The sequence below is a fragment of the Oncorhynchus keta genome, chromosome 14 (assembly GCF_023373465.1).
Source record: "Oncorhynchus keta strain PuntledgeMale-10-30-2019 chromosome 14, Oket_V2, whole genome shotgun sequence".
Lineage (NCBI taxonomy): Eukaryota > Metazoa > Chordata > Actinopteri > Salmoniformes > Salmonidae > Oncorhynchus > Oncorhynchus keta.
Window position 1 is genome coordinate 14261404 of NC_068434.1, and position 23000 is coordinate 14284403.

Below are 23000 nucleotides of genomic sequence, written 5' to 3' on the forward strand. Positions count from 1 at the left end.
AATGGGTAATTGGAGACAGATGTGTCTTGACGAGGGGGCGGGGTCAGCTCTCCAATTAGCCATGGAGTCGACCAATCAGCTGCTTGAGGGATTTCAGGAAGCTATTTCCTGAAATAAACACATGCAAATACACAAACTACAACACATAAACTGGGGAACGTAACACCATTCTTCTGATGCCAGATAAGACTTCTGGGAAAAGCTGAGCAAAGCCATAAGCTGTCAAGGCCACTGATACAGCTCAAACATCAAAGTAATGCTTCATAGGGTTGAAAACAATTACTGTAACACAACACATATATATCTGTCATGGCAATCTGGCCGATGCAATCAGATGTAGTACCGAACTCTTGGCCTCCAAACTGTCTCTCCACTTTGGAAACATTTAACAACGCGATTCAAACTTCGAACGCCGTAATAATGTAGTTATAACGTGGTTTGTGCTGTGGTGAAGACAGCCACAGTCAGTACTGCTGACCCATGGTGGTCCAGTCAGTCCACGTGGCCGCAGGGCCGTGCTAGTCAGATGTGGGAGAAAGGCCACACCAGCTTTGTCTGGAAAGAGGGGTAAAGTTCAATGCAGCTGGAGCTTCTGGGTTTTTGGGGTCACCCTCATTGAACAAGCCCCCCTCATTGGTAAAACAAGAGAATGACCTCGTCTGCTGTACCACAGGGGCATAGTCTAACCGACGTGGAGAGGTGGAAACTCACTGAAATGGCAAAACATACCCTGCCCTGCTTGTTCATCTCAAACACATGCAGCTTAGAGACATAACACACAGCAGTATCCACAAAGCATCTCAGACTACGACTGCCGATCTAAGATCTGTCCATATAAATGTTATTCATTATGATCTAAAAGGAAAAACTGATCCTAGATCCTACTCTGATTCGCTTTGTGGATACAGACCCTGGTTTGACCCATATAAACAACTCCTACAGTTGAAGTGGGAAGCTTACATACACTTAGGTTGGAGTCATTAAAACTAGTTTACATACACTTAGGTTGGAGTCATTAAAACTAGTTTACATACACATAGGTTGGAGTCATTAAAACTAGTTTACATACACTTAGGTTGGAGTCATTAAAACTAGTTCACATATTAAAACTAGTCATTAAAACAGTAGGTTACATTAAAACTAGTTTACTTAGGTTGGAGTCATTAAAACTAGTTTCATTACACTTAGGTTGGAGTCATTAAAACTAGTTTACATACACTTAGGTTGGAGTCATTAAAACTAGTTTACATACACTTAGGTTGGAGTCATTAAAACTAGTTCACATACACTTAGGTTGGAGTCATTAAAACTAGTTTTACAGGTTAGTCAGTTCACATACACTTAGGTTGAGTCATTAAAACTAGTTTACATACACTTAGGTTGGAGTCATTAAAACTAGTTTACATACACTTAGGTTGGAGTCATTAAAACTAGTTTACATACACTTAGGTTGGAGTCATTAAAACTAGTTTACATACACTTAGGTTGGAGTCATTAAAACTAGTTTACATACACTTAGGTTGGAGTCATTAAAACAGTTTACATACACTTAGGTTGAGAGTTTACATCTTAGGTTGGAGTCATTAAAACTAGTTTACATACACTTAGGTTGGAGTCATTAAAACTAGTTTACATACACTTAGGTTGGAGTCATTAAAACTAGTTTACATACACTTAGGTTGGAGTCATTAAAACTAGTTTACATACACTTAGGTTGGAGAGTCATTAAAACTAGTTTACATACACTTAGGTTGGAGTCATTAAAACTAGTTTACATACACTTAGGTTGGAGTCATTAAAACTAGTTTACATACACTTAGGTTGGAGTCATTAAAACTAGTTTACATACACTTAGGTTGGAGTCATTAAAACTAGTTTACATACACATTCAAAACACATAGGTTGGAGTCATTAAAACAGTTCACATACACTTAGGTTGGAGTCATTAAAACTAGTTTACATACACTTAGGTTGGAGTCATTAAAACTAGTTTACATACACTTAGGTTGGAGTCATTAAAACTAGTTTACATACACTTAGGTTGGAGTCATTAAAACTAGTTTACATACACTTAGGTTGGAGTCATTAAAACTAGTTCACATACACTTAGGTTGGAGTCATTAAAACTAGTTTACATACACTTAGGTTGGAGTCATTAAAACTAGTTCACATACACTTAGGTTGGAGTCATTAAAACTAGTTTACATACACTTAGGTTGGAGTCATTAAAACTAGTTTACATACACTTAGGTTGGAGTCATTAAAACTAGTAGGTTGGAGTCATTAAAACTAGTTCACATTAGGTTGGAGTCATTAAAACTAGTTTACATACACTTAGGTTGGAGTCATTAAAACTAGTAGGTTAGTCATTACACTTAGGTTGGAGTCATTAAAACTAGTTCACATACACTTAGGTTGGAGTCATTAAAACTAGTTTACATACACTTAGGTTGGAGTCATTAAAACTAGTTTACATACAGGTTGGAGTCATTAAACCACTTAGGTTGGAGTCATTAAAACTAGTTTACATACACTTAGGTTGGAGTCATTAAACCTTGTTTACATACACTTAGGTTGGAGTCATTAAAACTAGTTTACATACACTTAGGTTGGAGTCATTAAACCTCGTTTACATACACTTAGGTTGGAGTCATTAAAACTAGTTTACATACACTTAGGTTGGAGTCATTAAACCTCGTTTACATACAAATAGGTTGGAGTCATTAAAACTAGTTTACATACACTTAGGTTGGAGTCATTAAACCTCGTTTACATACACTTAGGTTGGAGTCATTAAACCTCGTTTACATACACATAGGTTGGAGTCATTAAAACTAGTTTACATACACTTAGGTTGGAGTCATTAAAACTAGTTTCCATACACTTAGGTTGGAGTCATTAAACCTCGTTTACATACAAATAGGTTGGAGTCATTAAAACTAGTTTACATACACTTAGGTTGGAGTCATTAAAACTAGTTTACATACACTTAGGTTGGAGTCATTAAAACTAGTATACATACACTTAGGTTGGAGTCATTAAAACTAGTTTACATACACTTAGGTTGGAATCATTAAAACTAGTTTACATACACTTAGGTTGGAGTCATGAAAACTCATTTTTCAACCACTCCACACATTTCTTGTTAACAAACTATATTTTTGGCAAGTCGGTTAGGACATCTACTTTGTGCATGACACAAGTACTATTTCCAACAATTGTTTATAGACACATTATTTCACATAGAATTCACTGTATCACAATTCCAGTGGATCAGAAGTTTACATACACTAAATTGACTGTGCAGCTTTGAAAATTACAGAAAATGATGTCTTGGCTTTAAAAGCTTCTGATAGGCTAATTTACATAATTTGAGTCAATTGGAGGTGGACCTGTAGATGTATTTCAAGGCCTACCTTCAAACTCAGTGCCTCTTTGCTTGACATAATGGGAAAATCAAAAGAAATCAGCCCCCCAAAATTGTAGACCTACACAAGTATGTTTCATCCTTGGGAGCCATTTCCAAACGCCTGAAGGTACCATGTTCATCTGTACAAACAATAGTACGCAAGTATAAACACGATGGGACCACGCAACCGTCATACCACTCAGGAAGGAGACGCGTTCTGTCTCCTAGAGATGAACGTACTTTGGTGTGAAAAGTGCAAATCAATCCCAGAACAACAGCAAAGGACCTTGTGCAGATGCTGGAGGAAACAGGTACAAAAGTATCTATATCCACAGTAAAACGAGTCCTATATCGACATAACCTGAAAGGCCGCTCAGCAAGGAAGAAACCACTGCTCCAAAACCGCCATAAAATAGCCAGACTACGGTTTGACACTGCACATGAGGACAAAGATCGTAATTTTTGGAGAAATGTCCTCTGGTCTGAAGAAACAAACATAGAACTGTTTGGCCAAAATGATCATTGTTATGTTTGTAGGAAAAAGGGGGATGCTTGCAAGCCAAAGAACACCATCCCAACCATAAAGCATGGGGGTGGCAGTATTGTGTTGTGGGGGTACTTTGCTGCAGGAGGGACTGGTGCACTTCACAAAATAGATAGCTGCACGAGGAAGGAAAATTATGTAGATATATTGAAGCAACATCTCAAGACATCAGTCAGGAAGTTAAAGCTTGGTCGCAAATTGGTCTTCCAAATGGACAATGACCCCAAGCATACTTCCAAAGTTGTGGCAAAATGGCTTAAAGGCAACAAAGTCAAGGTATTGGAGTGGCCATCACAAAGCCCTGATCTCAATCCTATAGAAAATGTGTGGACAGAACTGAAAAGGCGTGTGCGAGCTAGGAGGCATTCAAACCTGACTCAGTTACCACCAGCTCTGTCAGAAGGAATGGGCCAAAATTTACCCAACTTATTGTGGGAAGCTTGTGGAAGGCTACCCGAAACGTTTGACCCAAGTTAAACAATTTAAAGGCAATGCTACCAAATACTTATTGAGTGTATGTTAACTTCTGACCCACTGGGAATGTGATGAAAGAAATAAAAGCTGAAATATATCATTCTCTCTACTATTATTCTGACATTTCACATTCTTAAAATAAAGTGGTGATCCTAACTGACCTAAAATAGGGAATATTTACTCTGATTAAATATCAGGAATTGTGAAAATCTGAGTTTTACTGTATTTGGCTAAGGTGTATGTAAACTTCCAACCTCAACTGTATCTATCTAGGATATAGCATATCCCCATTCAACATGCACACACACACACACTAGATGACAAGGTTGATGTATATGAGTGAATGCATGTACAGCAGATAAGGGCAGCAGACACAGTGCATTATGGAAAGTACTCAGACTATTCTAAAATGGAGTTGAAAACAAAATCTATCTACCCAAAATAACCCATTATGACAAACCGAAAACAGTGTTTTCTTTTTTTAAATGTGGCTAATTTATTCAAAATTAAAACATTAATTTCCTATGAGACTCGAAATTGAGCTCAGGTGTATCCTTTTTCCATTGATCATCCTTGAGATGTATTTATAACTTGATTGGAGTCCACCTGTGGTAAATTAAATTGATTGGACATGATGTGGAAAGGACACACCTGTCTTTATAACGATCCCATAGTTGACAGTGCATGTCAGAGCAAAAGCCAAGCCATGAGGTCGAAGGTATTGTCCGTAGAGCTTCGAGACAGGATTGTGTCGAGGCACAGATCTGGGGAAGGGTACCAAAAAGATATCTGTAGCATTGAAGGTCCCCAAGAACACAGAGTCCTCCATCATTCTTAAATGGAAGAATTTGGAACCATCAAGACTCTTTCTAGAGTTGGCCGCCACCCAAACTGAGCAATCGGGGGAGAAGTGCCTTGGTCAGGGAGGTGACCAATAATCTGATGGTCACCCTGACAGAGCTCCAAGGTTCCTCTGTGGAGATGGGAGAACCTTCCAGAAGGACAACCATCTCTGCAGCACTCCACTAATCATGCCTTTATATTAGAGTGGCAAAACGGAAGCTATTCCTCAGTAAAAGGCACAACGGCACGCTTGGAGTTTGCCAAAAGGCATCTAAAGGACTCAAACCATGAGAAACAAGATTCTCTGGTCTGATAAAACCAATTTGGCCTGAATGCCAAGCGTCATGTCTGGAGGAATCCTGGCACCATCTCTACGGTGAAGCACGGTGGTGGCAGCATCATGCTGTGGGGATGTTTTTCAGCGGCAGGGACTGGGAGACTACACAGGATTGAGGGAAAGATGAACGGAGCAAAGTACAGAGAGATCCTTGATGAAAACCTGTTCCAGAGTACTCAGGACCTCAGACTGGGCTGAATGTTCACCTTCCAACCTGACAGAGTTTGAGAGGATCTGCGGAGAAGAATGGGAGAAACTCAACCAATACAGGTGTGCCAAGCTTCATACCCAAGAAGACTCAAGGCTGTCATCGCTTCCATAGGTGCTTCAACAAAGTACATGGGTACAGCATATGGGGGCTGACGAGTGTGCACTGAACTCTGACCTCTCACCTGAGTGACTGGAAAGGCCTACATATAACCTGTCAGACACAGGCTGACCCCAGACCATGAAGTCATGTCTAGCACCTCCGGTGGAAGCAGAATTACACCAGCCGCTGTATTGTGTATGGTGTATGGTGTATGATGTATTGTGTATGATGTATGGTGTATGGTGTATGGTGCATGATGCATGGTGCATGGTGCATGGTGCATGGTGCATGGTGCATGGTGCATGGTGCATGGTGCATGGTGTATGGTGTATGGTGTATGGTGTATTGTGTATTGTGTATGGTGTATGGTCTGGAAGAATGAAGTTATTTTGAAAACATCTCTCCACTCTTGCTTTGTTTGGCAATGTGTTGCAATAGAAAGAGGTGGTTGCAGGTATATAATTCATATGATCTTTCAAGATTTGGAGAAAAAGAGGAAACCCGCACACTGCTCTTTAATAAGCTTTACGTATTGACCCCAAGGCCTTTGTCAGGGCAGTTATGAAGTGCGAACAATTTTGGGGATGTTCTTTTGTGTTAATGAGAATAGTGTGATTAGACGTGGTAGTAGGTCCCTCCGTGATAAGAAGTGTACAATGTTATCAGGTTTGGGTAGGTAGGAGGGTATGGTTCAATGTTATCAGGTTTGGGTAGGTAGGAAGGTTTGGTTAGGTAGGAGGGTATGGTTCAATGTTATCAGGTTTGGGTAGGTAGGAGGGTATGGTTCAATGTTATCAGGGTTGGGTAGGTAGGAGGGTATGGTTCAATGTTATCAGGTTTGGTTAGGTAGGAGGGTATGGTTCAATGTTATCAGGTTTGGGTAGGTAGGAGGGTATGGTTCAATGTTATCAGGTTTGGGTAGGTAGGAGGGTATGGTTCAATGTTATCAGGTTTGGGTAGGTAGGAGGGTATGGTTCAATGTTATCAGGTTTGGGTAGGTAGGAGGGTATGGTTCAATGTTATCAGGTTTGGGTAGGTAGGAGGGTATGGTTCAATGTTATCAGGGTTGGGTAGGTAGGAGGGTATGGTTCAATGTTATCAGGTTTGGGTAGGTAGGAAGGTTTGGTTCAATGTTATCAGGTTGCTGCAATCAGCTCAGGAAGGGAACTCAGCAGGGAGTTCATCAGTTTGGGTGGTAGGACACAATGTTATCAGGTTTGGGACTGGTTAGGTAGGACAGGATGTCACAGGTGTATGGTCACTTCCTCTTTCTAATGCTCTGCATGGTTCAATGTTAAGGTTTGGGTAGGTAATATAATATATGCCATTTAGGGTATGGAATGCAGGTTTTTTATGGTTCAAGGTTTGGTTAGGTTACAGTCATGTTTGCATACATTCTACAGGTTTGGGTAGGTAGGAGGGTGGTTCAATGTTATCAGGGTTGGGTAGGTAGGAGGGTATGGTTCAATGTTATCAGGTTTGGGTAGGTAGGAACCCAGGGTTGGTTAGGTAGGAGGGTATGGTTCAATGTTATCAGGTTGCTGCAATCAGCTCAGGAAGGGAACTGAGTTCATCAGCAGTGGTGACACTAATGACTCACAGGATGTCACAGTGTGTCACTTCCTCTTTCTAATGTGCTCTGCACTGTGGGTAGCTGTGAGCTGAGGAGACTTTCACGGTGGGTTCATAACTGTGGGGCCCTGACAGCCCTGCTTAGCCCAGCAAAAAGAGCACAGATTGACTGATGGACAGATCACAGAACATAATAGAACAAGAATCCTCCCAGTCACCCTGACAACACCGGAGAGAGAGAGCGAAAGGAGAGGGAGAAAGGGAGGGAGGGAGGGAGGGAGGGAGGGAGGGAGGGAGGGAGGGAGAGAAGAGATGAGTGAGAAAAGAGAACTCTTTCATATTTTTCTAGCAGCATGGGTACGAGTCAGTCCACGTGGTCGCAGGTCTGTGCTAGTCAGATGTGGGAGAAAGGCCATCCTCCTGGCGCTGTTTGCAGAGCTGTCTGGAAAAAGGGGGAAAGTTCACGGCCGCTGGTGCTTCTGTTATTGGGGTCAATATCTTTGAACAAACTCTCCTCATTGGTAAAACAAGAAATCTGAGAGTGACCTCGTCTGCTGGGCCAGAAGGGCAGACTCTAACCCACTGGGAATGACAAAACATCCTCCACCCTCCACCTTGTACTCTCCTCACCTCCACCCTCTCCTCTCCTCACCCCCACCCTGTCCTCTCCTCAACTCCACTATACCCTCTCCTCTCCTCTCCTCCACCCTGTCCTCTCCTCTCCTAACCTCCACCCTGTTCTCTCCTCTCTTCCACCCTGTCCTCTCCTCTCCTCCACCCTGCACACTCCTCACCTCCACCCTGCACACTCCTCACCTCCACCCTGTCCTCTCCTCACCTCCACACTCCTCATCTTCACCCCACTCTCCTCTCCTCTCCTCTCCTCACCTCCACCCTGTCCCTCTCCTCCACCCTGTCCTCTCCACCACTTCCCTGTCCCTCACCTCCACCCTCTACTCACCACCCTGTCCTCACCTCCACTCCTCACCTCCACCCTGCACTCTCCTCTCCACTCTGTCCTCTCCTTCCTCCACCCTGTCCTCTCCCTTCCTCCACCCTGTCCTCTCCCTCCACCCTACCTCCACCCTGTCCTCTCCTCACCTCCACCCTGTCCTCTCCTCACCTCCACCCTGCACTCTCCTCTCCACCCTGTCCTCTCCTCACCTCCACTCTGTCCTCTCCTTCTCCACCCTGTCCTCTCCTCCTCCTCCACCCTGTCCTCTCCTCACCTCCACCCTGCACTCTCCTTCACCTCCACCCTGTCCTCTCCTCACCTCCACTCTGTCCTCTCCTTCCTCCACCCTGTCCTCTCCCTTCCTCCACCCTGTCCTCTCCCTTCCTCCACCCTGTCCTCTCCTTACCTCCACCCTGCACACTCCTCACCTCCACCCTGCACTCTCCTCACCTCCACCCTGCACTCTCCTCACCTCCACCCTGCACACTCCTCACCTCCACCCTGCACTCTCCTCACCACCATCCTCACCTCCACCCTGTCCTCTCCTCACCTCCACCCTCCTCTCCTCTCCTCACCCTCCTCTCCTCCACCCTGTCCTCTCCTCACCTCCACCCTGTCCTCTCCTCACCTCCACCCTGCACTCTCCTCACCTCCATCCTGTCCTCTCTTCTCCTCACCTCCACCCTGCACACTCCTCACCTCCACCCTGCACTACTCCTCACCTCCACCCTGCCCTCTCCTCACCTCCACCCTGCCCTCTCCTCACCACAACCCTGCCCTCTCCTCACCACCACCCTGTCCTCTCCTCACCACAACCCTGTCCTCTCCTCAACCCTGTCCTCTCCTCACCACAACCCTGTCCTCACCACAACCCTGTCCTCACCTCCACTCTGTCCCGTCCCCACCTCTCTTCCACCCGGTCCTCTCCCTTCCTCCACCCTGCACTCTCCTCACCTCCACCCTGCACTCTCCTCACCTCCACCCTGCACTCTCCTCACCTCCACCCTGTCCTCTCCTCACCTCCACCCTGCACTCTCCTCACCTCCACCCTGCACTCTCCTCACCTCCACCCTGCACCTCTCCTCACCTCCATCCTGCACACTCCTCACCTCCATCCTGTCCTCTCTCCTCTCCACCCTGCACCTCCCATCCTGTCCTCTGTCTCTCTCCTCCACCTCCACCCTGTCCTCTCCTCACCTCCACCCTGCACTCTCCTCACCTCCACCCTGCACTCTCCTCACCTCCATCCTGTCCTCTCTTCTCCTCACCTCCATCCTGTCCTCTCTTCTCCTCACCTCCATCCTGTCCTCTCTTCTCCTCACCTCCATCCTGTCCTCTCTTCTCCTCACCTCCACCCTGTCCTCTCTTCTCCTCACCTCCACCCTGCACTATCCTCACCTCCACCCTGTCTTCTCCTCCACCCTGTCTTCTCCTCCACCCTGTCTTCTCCTCCACCCTGTCTTCTCCTCCACCCTGTCCTCTCCTCACCTCCACCCTCTCCTCTCCTCCACCCTGCCCTCACGTCCACTCTGTCCTCTCCTCCACCCTGTCCTCTCCTCCACTCTGTCCTCACCTCCACCCTGTCCTCACCTCCACCCTGTCCTCTCCTCCACCCTGTCCTCTCCTCCACTCTGTCCTCACCTCCACCCTGTCCTCTCCTCCACCCTGTCCTCTCCTCCACCCTGTCCTCTCCTCCACCCTGTCCTCTCCTCTACCTCCACCCTGCACTCTCCTCACCTCCACCTTGCACTCTCCTCACCTCCACCCTGTCCTCTCCTCACCTCCACCCTGTCTTCACCTCTCTCTCTCACCTCCACCCTGTCCCTCTCCCTTCCTCCACCCTGTCCTCTCCTCCACCCTGTCACCTCCATCTCCTCTCCTCCACCTCCACCCTGTCCTCTCCTCCACCCTGCCCTCACCTCCACTCTGTCACCTCTCCTCCACCTCCACTGTCCTCCTCTCCTCCACCCTGTCCTCCATCCTGTCCTCTTCCTCCCTCTCACCTCCACCTGTCCTTCACCTCACCTCCACCTGTCCTCTCCTCCACCCTGTCCTCTCCTCCACTCTGTCCTCTCCTCCACTCACCTCACCCTGTCCTCCACCCTGTCTCCTCCACCCTGTCCTCCTCTCCTCCACCCTGCCCTCACTCTCCACTCCACCCTGTCCTCTCTCTCCTCCACCCTGTCCTCTCCTCCACCCTGTCCTCACCTCTCCTCCACCCTGTCTTCACATCTCCTCCCTCCACCCTGTCCTCTCCTCCTCCACCCTGTGTCTCCTCTCCTCCACCCTGTCACCTCTCCTCTCCTCCACCCTGTCTTCTCTCCTCTCCTCCACCCTGTCTTCACCTCTCCTCTCCCTCCACCCTGTCTTCACATCTCCTCTCCTCCACCCTGTCTCCACCCTGTCCTCTCCTCCACCCTGTCACCTCTCCTCCACCTCCACCCCTCCTCCACTCTCCTCTCCTCCACCCTCTTCACCTCTCCTCTCCTCCACCCTGTCTTCACCTCCACTCTGTCCCCTCCCTTCCTCCACCCTGTCCCCTCTCTCCTCCACCCTGTCTTCACCTCCTCTCCACACCCTGTCCTCTCCTCCACCCTGTCTTCACACTCTCCTCCACCCTTCACCCTGTCCTCTCCTCTCCTCCACCCTGTCTTCACCTCTCCTCACCTCCACCCTGTCCTCTCCTCTCCTCCACCCTGTCTTCACCTCTCCTCTCCTCCACCCTGTCTTCACTCTCCTCACCTCCACCCTGTCTTCTCCTCTTCCTCACCTCTCCTCCTCCACCCTGTCTCCTTTCACTCTCCTCTCCTCCACCCTGTCTCCTCACCCTGTCTCCTTCCTCCACCTGTCTTCACCTCCTCCACCCTCTCACCTCCTCTCCACCCTGTCTTCACCTCTCCTCTCCTCCACCCTGTCTTCACCTCTCCTCCACCCTGTCTTCACATCTCCTCTCCTCCACCCTGTCTTCACATCTCCTCTCCTCCACCCTGTCTTCACATCTCCTCTCCTCCACCCTGTCTTCACCTCTCCTCTCCTCCACCCTGTCTTCACCTCTCCTCTCCTCCACCCTGTCTTCACATCTCCTCTCCTCCACCCTGTCTTCACCTCTCCTCTCCTCCACCCTGTCTTCACATCTCCTCTCCTCCACCCTGTCTTCACATCTCCTCTCCTCCACCCTGTCTTCACATCTCCTCTCCTCCACCCTGTCTTCACATCTCCTCTCCTCCACCCTGTCTTCACCTCTCCTCTCCTCCACCCTGTCTTCACATCTCCTCTCCTCCACCCTGTCTTCACATCTCCTCTCCTCCACCCTGTCTTCCTCTCCTCCACCCTGTCTTCACATCTCCTCTCCTCCACCCTGTCTTCCACATCTCCTCTCCTCCACCCTGTCTTCACCTCTCCTCTCCTCCACCCTGTCTTCACCCTGTCTTCACATCTCCTCTCCTCCACCCTGTCTTCACCTCTCCTCACCTCCACCCTGTCCTCTCCTCACCTCCACCCTGTCTTCACCTCTCCTCACCTCCACCCTGTCTTCACCTCTCCTCTCCTCCACCCTGTCTTCACCTCTCCTCTCCTCCACCCTGTCTTCACCTCTCCTCTCCTCCACCCTGTCTTCACCTCTCCTCTCCTCCACCCTGTCTTCACCTCTCCCTCCTCCACCTCCACCCTGTCTTCACCTCTCCTCCACCCTGTCTTCACATCTCCTCTCCTCCACCCTGTCTTCCCATCTCCTCTCCTCCACCCTGTCTTCACCTCTCCTCTCCTCCACCCTGTCTTCACCTCCTCCACCCTGTCTCTCTCTCCTCCACCCTGTCTTCACATCTCCTCTCCTCCACCCTGTCTTCACCTCTCCTCTCCTCCACCCTGTCTTCACTCTCTCTCCTCACACCTCTCCTCTCTCCTCTCATCTCCCTCCTCCACCCTGTCTTCACCTCTCCTCTCCTCCACCCTGTCTTCACCTCTCCTCACCTCCACCCTGTCTTCACCTCTCCTCTCCTCCACCCTGTCTTCACATCTCCTCTCCTCCACCCTGTCTCTCTCCTCCACCCTGTCTTCACATCCTCTCCTCCACCCTGTCTTCACATCTCTCTCCTCCACCCTGTCTTCACCTCTCCTCTCCTCCACCCTGTCTTCACTCCTCTCCTCTCCTCTCCACTCCACCCTGTCTTCACCTCTCCTCTCCTCCACCCTGTCTTCACCTCTCCTCTCCTCCACCCTGTCTTCACCTCTCCTCACCTCCACCCTGTCCTCTCCTGGCATGGTGTAAAGAGCACCCATCATCATCAGTTCATGTCTACTATAAAGTGGGACCAACTCCAAATAAAAAATACAGCCTTTTCCAGGGCTCCGGAGTGGCGCAGCGGTCTAAGGCACTGCACCTCAGTACTTGAGGAGTCACTACAGATTGGGAGTCCCATAGGGTGGTGCACAATTTGCCCAGCATCGTCTGGGTTTGGCCGGTGTAGGCCGTAATTGTAAATAAGAATTTGTTCTTAACTGACTTGCCTAGTTAAATAAAGTTCAATGAAAATAAATAAAAATAGTTTTTAAGGAGCAGATCAGCCAAGGACCTAGTGCAACTCATGGCACACACCCAGATCAGATGGGGACTTTTTCATGCTGGACAACTGAGAAATGAAGGGGAAATAAAACAATGGCTAAAGTATAGTTGGAGATTCCAATACTGACACACAGGTCAAACACGAGCTGAAGTTGAATCATTTAATACATGAAACTGAATGAATATAAAGAACCCCCCTGCAGTATTGGGAGATTCCAGCATTAACTCACCGGGTTGCATAGAACAGGGTGACTCAATTATTCTCTGAGGAGGAGGGTTATGGGAATAGAGGGGTGAGTGCCAGTATCTCTTCCTCTCCCCTCTTACACCCTCCGGACTGGCCTCTGACAATAAGACATGCCTTGTGAGGAGGCTCTGACGTCACAAGTCTGCTTATTGATTTACTGTGGCCGGCGTAATGAGAAGCAGACCCTATGCTATGAGCACAATGTTCTACTTAAGTAAAGAGTCATGAACCCGCTGTTAAGCAACTACCTTGCCCATCTTCTCTCCCTTCCCTCTCTCTCTCTCTCTCTCTCCCCTCTTCTTCACCTTTCTCCAGAATAAATACAACGGTCTGTTGGATCACTCCAGATGGAAATTCTTAAAGCAGAGGAGTTGCTGTGGAAGTGCACATTGCTGGACAGGATATCCTGTATTACTCACATCAACGATCACCTAAACACCTCCTGACCGTAGGGATAAACATCAGTGTGTGTCAACAGAAAACTGAATACCACCAGAAATGTCACATAGGAAGACAACTTAAAATCAGTAGCCTTAAGTAGTCCTGAGTGGTGCAGCGGTCTAAGGCACTGAATCTCAGTGCTAGAGGCATCACTACAGACCCTGGTTTGATCCCGGGCTGTATCACAAACGGACGCGGTGCAGAATTAGCCCAGTGTCGTCTGGGTTAGGTGCGGGTTTGGCCGGGGTAGGTCGACATTGTAAAATAAGAATTTGTTATTAACTGACTTGTCTAGTTAAATAAAAGGTTAAATAAAGCATTTTTTAATTAATTTTTTATCATCAATAGATTTATACGGCACACGGACACTCCCCATAAATAATACTGCAGAGGGCCCCCGAGGGCCAACAACCACCATTCCCACCACCATCGCCTATCTGACTACGTAACGCATGCCTCTACTGCAATGACTGACAAGAATTATAGTCAGAACACTGACGTACAATTCTCATTAGTTTGGGAGCAATATGAATTTGAATTACATAAGAGAGAGAGAGAGAGAGCAAGGTTGTTTAACATGCTCTGAGTCTGAGTAGTACGTGACAGTACGTGATATACTAGCCTCGGGATAAAATACAAAACTGTGAGCCATCAATTCACCACATCGAGCAGTTATGTTAGCTAGGATACACCTAGTACAACGTCATCAGAGCACAACGCAACTATTGTTGTCTATCAACAATGACAATTCACAGGGGTCTGACAATCTGGATGGAAAATTACTGAAGATAATAGCAGACGATGTTGGCATATCTTCAATTTAAGCCTACTAGAAAGTGTGTGCCCTCAGGCCTGCAGGGAAGCTAAAGTTATTCCGCTACCCAATAATAGTAAAGCCCCCTTTACTGGGTCAAATAGCCGACCAATCAGCCTGTTACCAAACCTTAGTAAACTTCTGGAAAAAATGGTGTTTGACCAGATACAATACTATTTCACAGTAAACAAATTGACAACAGACTTTCAGCACTCTTATAGAGAAGGACACTCAACAAGCACAGCACTCAGACAAATGACTGATGATTGGCTGAGAGAAATTGATGATAAAATGATGGTGGGGGCTGTCTTGTTAGACTTCAGTGCAGCTTTTGACATTATCGATCATAGTCTGCTGTTGAAAAAACGTATGTGTTATGACTTTACACCCCCTGCTATACTGTGGATAAAGAGTTACTTGTCTAACAGAACACAGAGGGTGTTCTTTAATGGATGCCTCTCAAACATAATCCAGGTAGAATCAGGAATTCCCCAGGGTAGCTGTTTAGGCCCCTTGCTTTTATTTATTTTTTACTAATGACATGCCACTGACTTTGAGTAAAGCCATAGTGTCTATGTATGCAGATGACTCAACACTATACAAGTCAACTACTACAGTGACTGAAATACTTAACAAAGAGCTGCAGTTAGTTTCAGAGTGGGTGGCAAGGATTAAGTTAGCCCTAAACATTTAAAAATCTAAAAGCATTGTATTTTGGACAAAACATTCACTAAACCCTAAACCTCAACTAAATCTTGTAATGAATAATGTGTAAATTGAGCAAGTTGAGATGACTAAACTGCTTGGAGTAACCCTAGATTGTAAACTGTCATGGTAAAAACATACTGATACAGAAGTAACTAAGATGGGGAGAAGTCTGTCCATAATAAAGCGATGCTCTGCCTTCTTAACAACACTATCAACAAGGCAGGAACCACAAGTCCTCGTTTTGTCGGGCCTTGACATCTGTTCAGCCGTGTGGTCAGGTGCCACAAAAAAATGCAATTGGCTCAGAATAGGGCAGCACAGCTGGCCCTTGGATGTACGCAGAGAGCTAATAAACTCAGAAACAACTAAAAACGTCCTCTCACTGTCAACTGCGTTTATTTTCAGCAAACTTAACATGTGTAAATATTTGTATGAACAAGATTCAACAACTGAGACATAAACTGAACAAGTTCCACAGACATGTGACTAAGACATTCCACAGACATCTCCTCCTCATGGACTGCACCAGATTTGCCAGTTCTTGCTATGAGATGTTACCCCACTCTTCCACCAGGCACCTGCAAGTTCCCAGACATTTCTGGGGGGAATGGCCCTAGACCTCACCCTCCGATCCAATAGGTCCCAGACGTGCTCAATGGGATTGAGATCCAGGCTCTTCGCTGGCCATGGCAGAACACTGACATTCCTGTCTTGCAGGAAATCACGCACAGAACGAGCAGTTTGGCTGGTGGCATTGTCATGCTGGAGGGTCATGTCAGGATGAGCCGTCAGGAAGGGTACCACATGAGGGAGGAGGATGTTTTCCCTGTAAACAGCATTCAGATTGCCTGCAATGGCAACAAGCTCAGTCCGATGATGCTATGACACAATGCCCCAGACCATGACGGACCCTACACCTCCAAATCTATCCCGCTCCAGAGTACAGGCCTCAGTGTGACGCTCATTCCTTTGATGATAAACACGAATCCGACCATCACCCCTGGTGAGACAAAATCGCGACTCGTCAGTGAAGAGCACTTTTTGCCAGTCGTGTCTAGTCCAGCGACGGTGGGTTTGTGCCCATAGGTGACGTTGCCGGCGATGTCTGGTGAGGACCCGTCTTACAACAGGCCTATAAAGCCCTCAGTCCAGCCTCTCTCAGCCTATTGTGGACAGTCTGAGCACTCATGGAGGGATTGTGGTTCCTGGTGTAATTCAGGCAGTTGTTGTTTCCATCCTGTACCTGTCCCCCATGTGTGATGTTTGCATGTACCGATCCTGTGCAGGTGTTGTTACACGTGGTCTGCCACCGCGAGGACGATCAGCTGTCCGTCCTGTCTCCCTGTCCCATATTAGACGTCTCACAGTACAAACATTGCAATTTATTGCCCTGGCCACATCTGCAGTCCTCATGCCTCCTTTCACTTTCACGCAGATGAGCAGGGACACTAGGCATCTTTCTTTTGGTGTTTTTCAGAGTCAGTAGAAAGGCCTCTTTAGTGTCCTAAGTTTTCATAACTGTGACATTAATTGCCTACTGTCTGTAAACTGTTATTGTCTTAACGACCGGTCCACAGGTGCATGTTCATTAATTGTTTATGGTTCATTGAACAATCATGGAAAACAGTGTTTAAACGCTTTACAGTGAAGATCTGTGAAGTTATTTTGATTTTTTACAAATTATCTTTTTAAGACAGGGTCCTGATAAAGGGTAAAGGGGAGTTTATTAATAATATGCATATCAATCTCCTGGCTCAAAGTGGAGGAGAGATTGACTTCATCACTACTTGCATTTATGAGAGGTATTGACATGTTGAATGCACTGAGCTGTCTGTCTAAACTACATAAAGCACGGACACCCATACATACCCCACATGACATGCCACAAAAGTTCTCTTCACAGTCCCCAAGTCCAGAACAGACTATGGGAGGTGCACAGTCCTACATATGACAACATGGAGCTCGATTCCACATCAAGTAACTGACTCAGTAATATAATAATAATAATAATAATAATATAAATAATAATAATAATAATAATAATATAAGTCGCTCTGGATAAGAGCGTCTGCTAAATGACTTAAATGTAATGTAAATGAAATAATAAATAATAAAATTAGAAAATTAGATTAAAAAAACAGATCAAAAAACACCTTATAGAACCGCCGGGGACCGTAAAGCAACACACACACACGCATACACACACACGCACACACACACGCATACACACACACGCACACACACGCATAAACACACACACACACACACGCACACACACGCATACACACACACACACGCACACACACGCACACACACGCACACACACGCATACACACACACACGCACACACACGCACACACACGCACACACACGCATACACAAACACACACACGCACACATACACACACACACACACGCACACACACGCATACACACACACGCATACACACACACGCATACACACACACACACACACACGCACACACACGCATACACACACACACGCACGCATACACACACATGCACACACACACACACACGCACGCACACGCACACACACGCATACACACACGCACGCACGCACGCACACACACACACACACGCACACACACGCACGCACGCATACACACACACGCACACACACACACGATAACATACGCACTATACACACACATGGATTAGTACTGTAGATATGAGGTAGTGGTGGAGTAGAGGCATGAGGGCACACAGTGTGTTGTGAAATCTCTGAATGTATTGTAGTGTTTTTAAAATGGTATAAACTGCCTTAATTTAGCTGGAAAATACAAATACCTAGGTGCCCTAAACACCGAGAACACAAGAGAAACATATGATGACAAACAGCCAGTGGTGGTGAGGTCAGGAAGGGAAACAGAACAAAGTGATGTACGTTCAGGAGGAAGTGTGTGTAGGTGGTGGGCGAGTTATGAGTTGAACATCACATTTTGCTTTGTTGTATGTTTGTAAGAGAGATAAGGGCTCCTGAGTGGCACAGTGGTCTAAGACACTGCATCTCAGTGCTAGAGGAGTCACTGCAGTCCCTGGTTTGAATCCAGGCTGCATTACATCCGGTTGTGATTGGGAGTCCCATAGGGCGGCGCACAATTGGTCCAGCGTCGTCCGGGTTTGGCCAGGGTAGGCTGTCATTGTAAATAAGAATTTGTTCTTAACTGACTTGCCTAGTTAAGAAAAGGTCGTATTAAAAAATTAAAATAAAATGAGTCTTGTCCAGGAGGCAGAACTGAGCTATTTCAGAACTGAGCTATTTCAGGTCAAAATTGGCTATATTGTAAAAATCTATGAAACCAAAAATGTGCTTACTTCGTCTTAATTTAAGGTTAGGCATTATAGTTAGCAGTATGGTTAAGGTTAGGTTTAAAATTCGACGTTATGACTTTGTGGCTGTGCCAGCTAGTGACCACTCTGCAGAGTTGCTTCCAGTACATGACTCATGATGAAAAACGCTAACCTGCACATTTGAACGTAAGCTCATGAAGTATGTTTTTGTTGGGAAAAACAAGTCTACATGTGCATCAGTGTGTGTGTGTGTGTGTGTGTGTGTGTGTGTGTGTGTGTGTTCAAGCGTGCCTGCATGCACGTAACTCACATCGAGACAGGATGACACACACACACACACACACACACACACACACACACACACACACACACACACACACACACACACACACACACACACACACACACACACACACACACACACACACACACACACACACACACACACACACACACACACAGCCCTGTCCTTTATGGCAGCCCCTCTCTGATTACCCTGGGTAAATGTGCGTTATTGCCGCTCGTATGAAGAGCCCTATCGTGGTTGACACACACGCAGCCCAGGGTACATTTCCACTCCGCACAATCTTCAGTTGTCTTGCTGAGGGGAGGGCTTGTCAGTGTGTAGCATCGGGTGTCTGTCACCCCCCTGGTCAACCGGATATCATGACACAAATATTAAACACCCCAAATAATGGCCACAAAGCAGACAGAGAGAGAGAGAGAGGTAAAGGGAGAAAGAGTGAGGGAGAGCAAGAGAGATGGCCTAAACTCACCAAAGGCGAGCGTGGAAGGCATATGTGTATTTATTTTAGAATGCATTGTTTTTAATTATAATGACCCAACTGAAGCCGGATGGGCGTGTTGTCCCCTTTGACGCCTCGCTCAATTAGAACGTGTCTCTATTTTTGCCTCTTGTCACTGGTGCTGTATTCACACAAAACAATTCAAATATTGTCATTATGCACTTTTTTTAGGCTCATTTCAACTGCAACAGGTAGCTAAGGGCTGAGGCTTTACCATACATGCTACATTAGACCAATTCATCCTCTTATGGAAACAACATTGCGATCAGAAAAGGCGATTAGAGATATGGACTATCCTGCTAGCATACAGTCACTGCTCTGCCTGTCCTTTCCTTTCCACCCACCTCGCTCTGCTTGCTCCACCCACCTCGCTCTGCTTGCTCCACCCGTCTCGCTCTGCTTGCTCCACCCGTCTCGCTCTGCTTGCTCCACCCGTCTCGCTCTGCTTGCTCCACCCATCTCGCTCTGCTTGCTCCACCCGTCTCGCTCTGCTTGCTCCACCCGTCTCGCTCTGCTTGCTCCACCCACCTCGCTCTGCTTGCTCCACCCGTCTCGCTCTGCTTGCTCCACCCACCTCGCTCTGCTTGCTCCACCCACCTCGCTCTGCTTGCTCCACCCACCTCGCTCTGCTTGCTCCACCCGCCTGCTTCTGGTGAGTTTTCACTGGAGAGTCTCTAGTAAAATGTTAAGGTACTCGTGTCTTAGCCAGAGGCTTCATGTAGACCTCCTCACACCTCCAAATGAAAGTCAGGTGAATCAGCGCCCAGAGGACTGCACACATCTTCAAAGGATGAGAATGAGAGAGGGGGCTGAGAATGAGCGAGGGGGTGAGAATGAGAGGGGAGCTGAGAATGAGAGGGGAGCTGAGAATGAGAGGGGAGCTGAGAATGAGCGAGGGGGGTGAGAATAAGAGGGGAGCTGAGAATGAGAGGGGAGCTGAGAATGAGCGAGGGGGGTGAGAATGAGAGGGGGGAGCTGAGAATGAGTGAGGGGGTGAGAATGAGAGGGGAGCTGAGAATGAGTGAGGGGGTGAGAATGAGCGAAGGGAGCTGAGAATGAGTGAGGGGGTGAGAATGAGAGGGGGGCTGAGAATGAGCGAGGGGGTGAGAATGAGAGGGGAGCTGAGAATGAGCGAGGGGGGCGAAAATGAGAGGGGGGTGAGAATGAGTGAGGGGGTGAGAATGAGAGGGGAGCTGAGAATGAGAGCGGAGCTGAGAATGAGCGAGGGTGGTGAGAATGAGCGAGGGCGGTGAGAATGAGAGAGGTGGTGAGAATGAGCGAAGGGAGCTGAGAATGAGTGAGGTGGTGAGAATGAGCGAAGGGAGCTGAGAATGAGTGAGTGGGTGAGAATGAGAGGGGGGCTGAGAATGAGCGAGGGGGTGAGAATGAGAGGGGAGCTGAGAATGAGAGGGGAGCTGAGAATGAGAGGGGAGCTGAGAATGAGCGAGGGGGGTGAGAATAAGAGGGGAGCTGAGAATGAGAGGGGAGCTGAGAATGAGCGAGGGGGGTGAGAATGAGAGGGGAGCTGAGAATGAGTGAGGGGGTGAGAATGAGAGGGGAGCTGAGAATGAGTGAGGGGGTGAGAATGAGCGAAGGGAGCTGAGAATGAGTGAGGTGGTGAGAATGAGAGGGGAGCTGAGAATGAGCGAGGGGGGTGAGAATGAGAGGGGAGCTGAGAATGAGAGAGGGGGGTGAGAATGAGCGAGGGGGGTGAGAATGAGAGGGGAGCTGAGAATGAGCGAGGGGGGTGAGAATGAGAGGGGAGCTGAGAATGAGAGAGGGGGTGAGAATGAGAGGGGAGCTGAGAATGAGTGAGGGGGTGAGAATGAGAGGGGAGCTGAGAATGAGTGAGGGGGTGAGAATGAGAGGGGAGCTGAGAATGAGCGAGGGGGGCGAAAATGAGAGGGGGGTGAGAATGAGTGAGGGGGTGAGAATGAGAGGGGAGCTGAGAATGAGAGCGGAGCTGAGAATGAGCGAGGGTGGTGAGAATGAGCGAGGGCGGTGAGAATGAGAGAGGGGGGTGAGAATGAGAGGGGAGCTGAGAATGAGCGAGGGGGTGAAAATGAGAAGGGAACTGAGAATGAGCAAGGGGGGTGAGAATGAGCGAGGGCGGTGAGAATGAGAGAGGGGGGTGAGAATGAGAGGGGAGCTGAGAATGAGCGAGGGGGTGAAAATGAGAAGGGAACTGAGAATGAGCAAGGGGGGTGAGAATAACAGGGGAGCTGAGAATGAGAGAGGGTTTGAGAATGAGAGAGGGGGTGAGAATGAGAGAGGGGGTGAGAATGAGAGAGGGGGTGAGAATGAGAGGGGGGGTGAGAATGAGAGTGGGGGTGAGAATGAGAGAGGGGGTGAGAATGAGAGAGGGGGGTGAGAATGAGCGAGGGGGGTGAGAATGAGAGGGGAGCTGAGAATGAGTGAGGGGGTGAGAATGAGAGGGGAGCTGAGAATGAGTGAGGGGTGAGAATGAGAGGGGAGCTGAGAATGAGCGAGGGGGTGAAAATGAGAGGGGGTGAGAATGAGTGGGGGTGAGAATGAGAGGGAGCTGAGAATGAGAGCGGAGCTGAGAATGAGCGGTGAGAATGAGGGTGGTGAGAATGAGCGAGGGCGGTGAGAATGAGAGAGGGGGGTGAGAATGAGAGGGGAGCTGAGAATGAGCGAGGGGTGAAAATGAGAAGGAACTGAGAATGAGCAAGGGGGGTGAGAATAACAGGGAGCTGAGAATGAGAGAGGGGGGTGAGAATGAGAGAGGGGTGAGAATGAGAGAGGGGTGAGAATGAGAGAGGGGTGAGAAAGAGAGTGGGGGGTGAGAATGAGAGTGGGGGTGAGAATGAGAGAGGGGAGTGAGAATGAGAGAGGGGGGTGAGAATGAGAGAGGGGGTGAGAATGAGAGAGGGGGGTGAGAATGAGAGAGGGGGTGAGAATGAGCGAGGGGGGTGAGAATGAGCGAGGGGAGCTGAGAATGAGAGGGGAGCTGAGAATGAGAGTGGAGCTGAGAATGAGCGAGGGTGGTGAGAATGAGAGGGGAGCTGAGAATGAGAGGGGAGCTGAGAATGAGCGAGGGTGGTGAGAATGAGAGGGGAGCTGAGAATGAGAGGGGAGCAGAGAATGAGCGAGGGCGGTGAGAATGAGAGGGGAGCTGAGAATGAGCGAGGGGGTGAGAATGAGCGAGGGCGGTGAGAATGAGCGAGGGCGGTGAGAATGAGAGGGGAGCTGAGAATGAGAGGGGAGCTGAGAATGAGCGAGGGTGGTGAGAATGAGCGAGGACGGTGAGAATGAGAGAGGGGTTGAGAATGAGAGAGGGGGGTGAGAATGAGAGGGGAGCTGAGAATGAGCGAGGGGGTGAAAATGAGAAGGGAACTGAGAATGAGAGAGGGGGTGAGAATGAGAGAGGGTGGGGGTGAGAGAATGAGAGAGGGGGTGAGAATGAGAGGGGGTGAGAATGAGAGAGGGGGGTGAGAATGAGAGAGGGGGTGAGAATGAGAGAGGGGGTGAGAATGAGAGGGGGGTGAGAATGAGAGAGGGGGGGGAGAATGAGAGAGGGGGGTGAGAATGAGAGAGGGGGGGAGAATGAGAGAGGGGGTGAGAATGAGAGAGGGGGTGAGAATGAGAGAGAGGAGAATGAGAATGAGAGAGGGGGTGAGAATGAGAGAGGGGGGGTGAGAAT

The 23000-nt window shown here is 48.2% G+C and overlaps 1 protein-coding gene and 1 long non-coding RNA gene across 2 annotated transcripts in view; one reads left to right on the top strand and one right to left on the bottom strand.

Moving 5' to 3' along the window:
- Window positions 1-23000, bottom strand: part of LOC118394018 (adhesion G-protein coupled receptor V1) — a 285170-nt gene that overhangs the window by 84873 nt on the left and 177297 nt on the right.
- On the top strand, window positions 1185-2475 carry LOC127907215 (uncharacterized). Its single transcript, XR_008063775.1, has 3 exons — window positions 1185-1293; window positions 1936-2180; window positions 2380-2475. It is a non-coding gene; the product is annotated as an uncharacterized LOC127907215 (long non-coding RNA).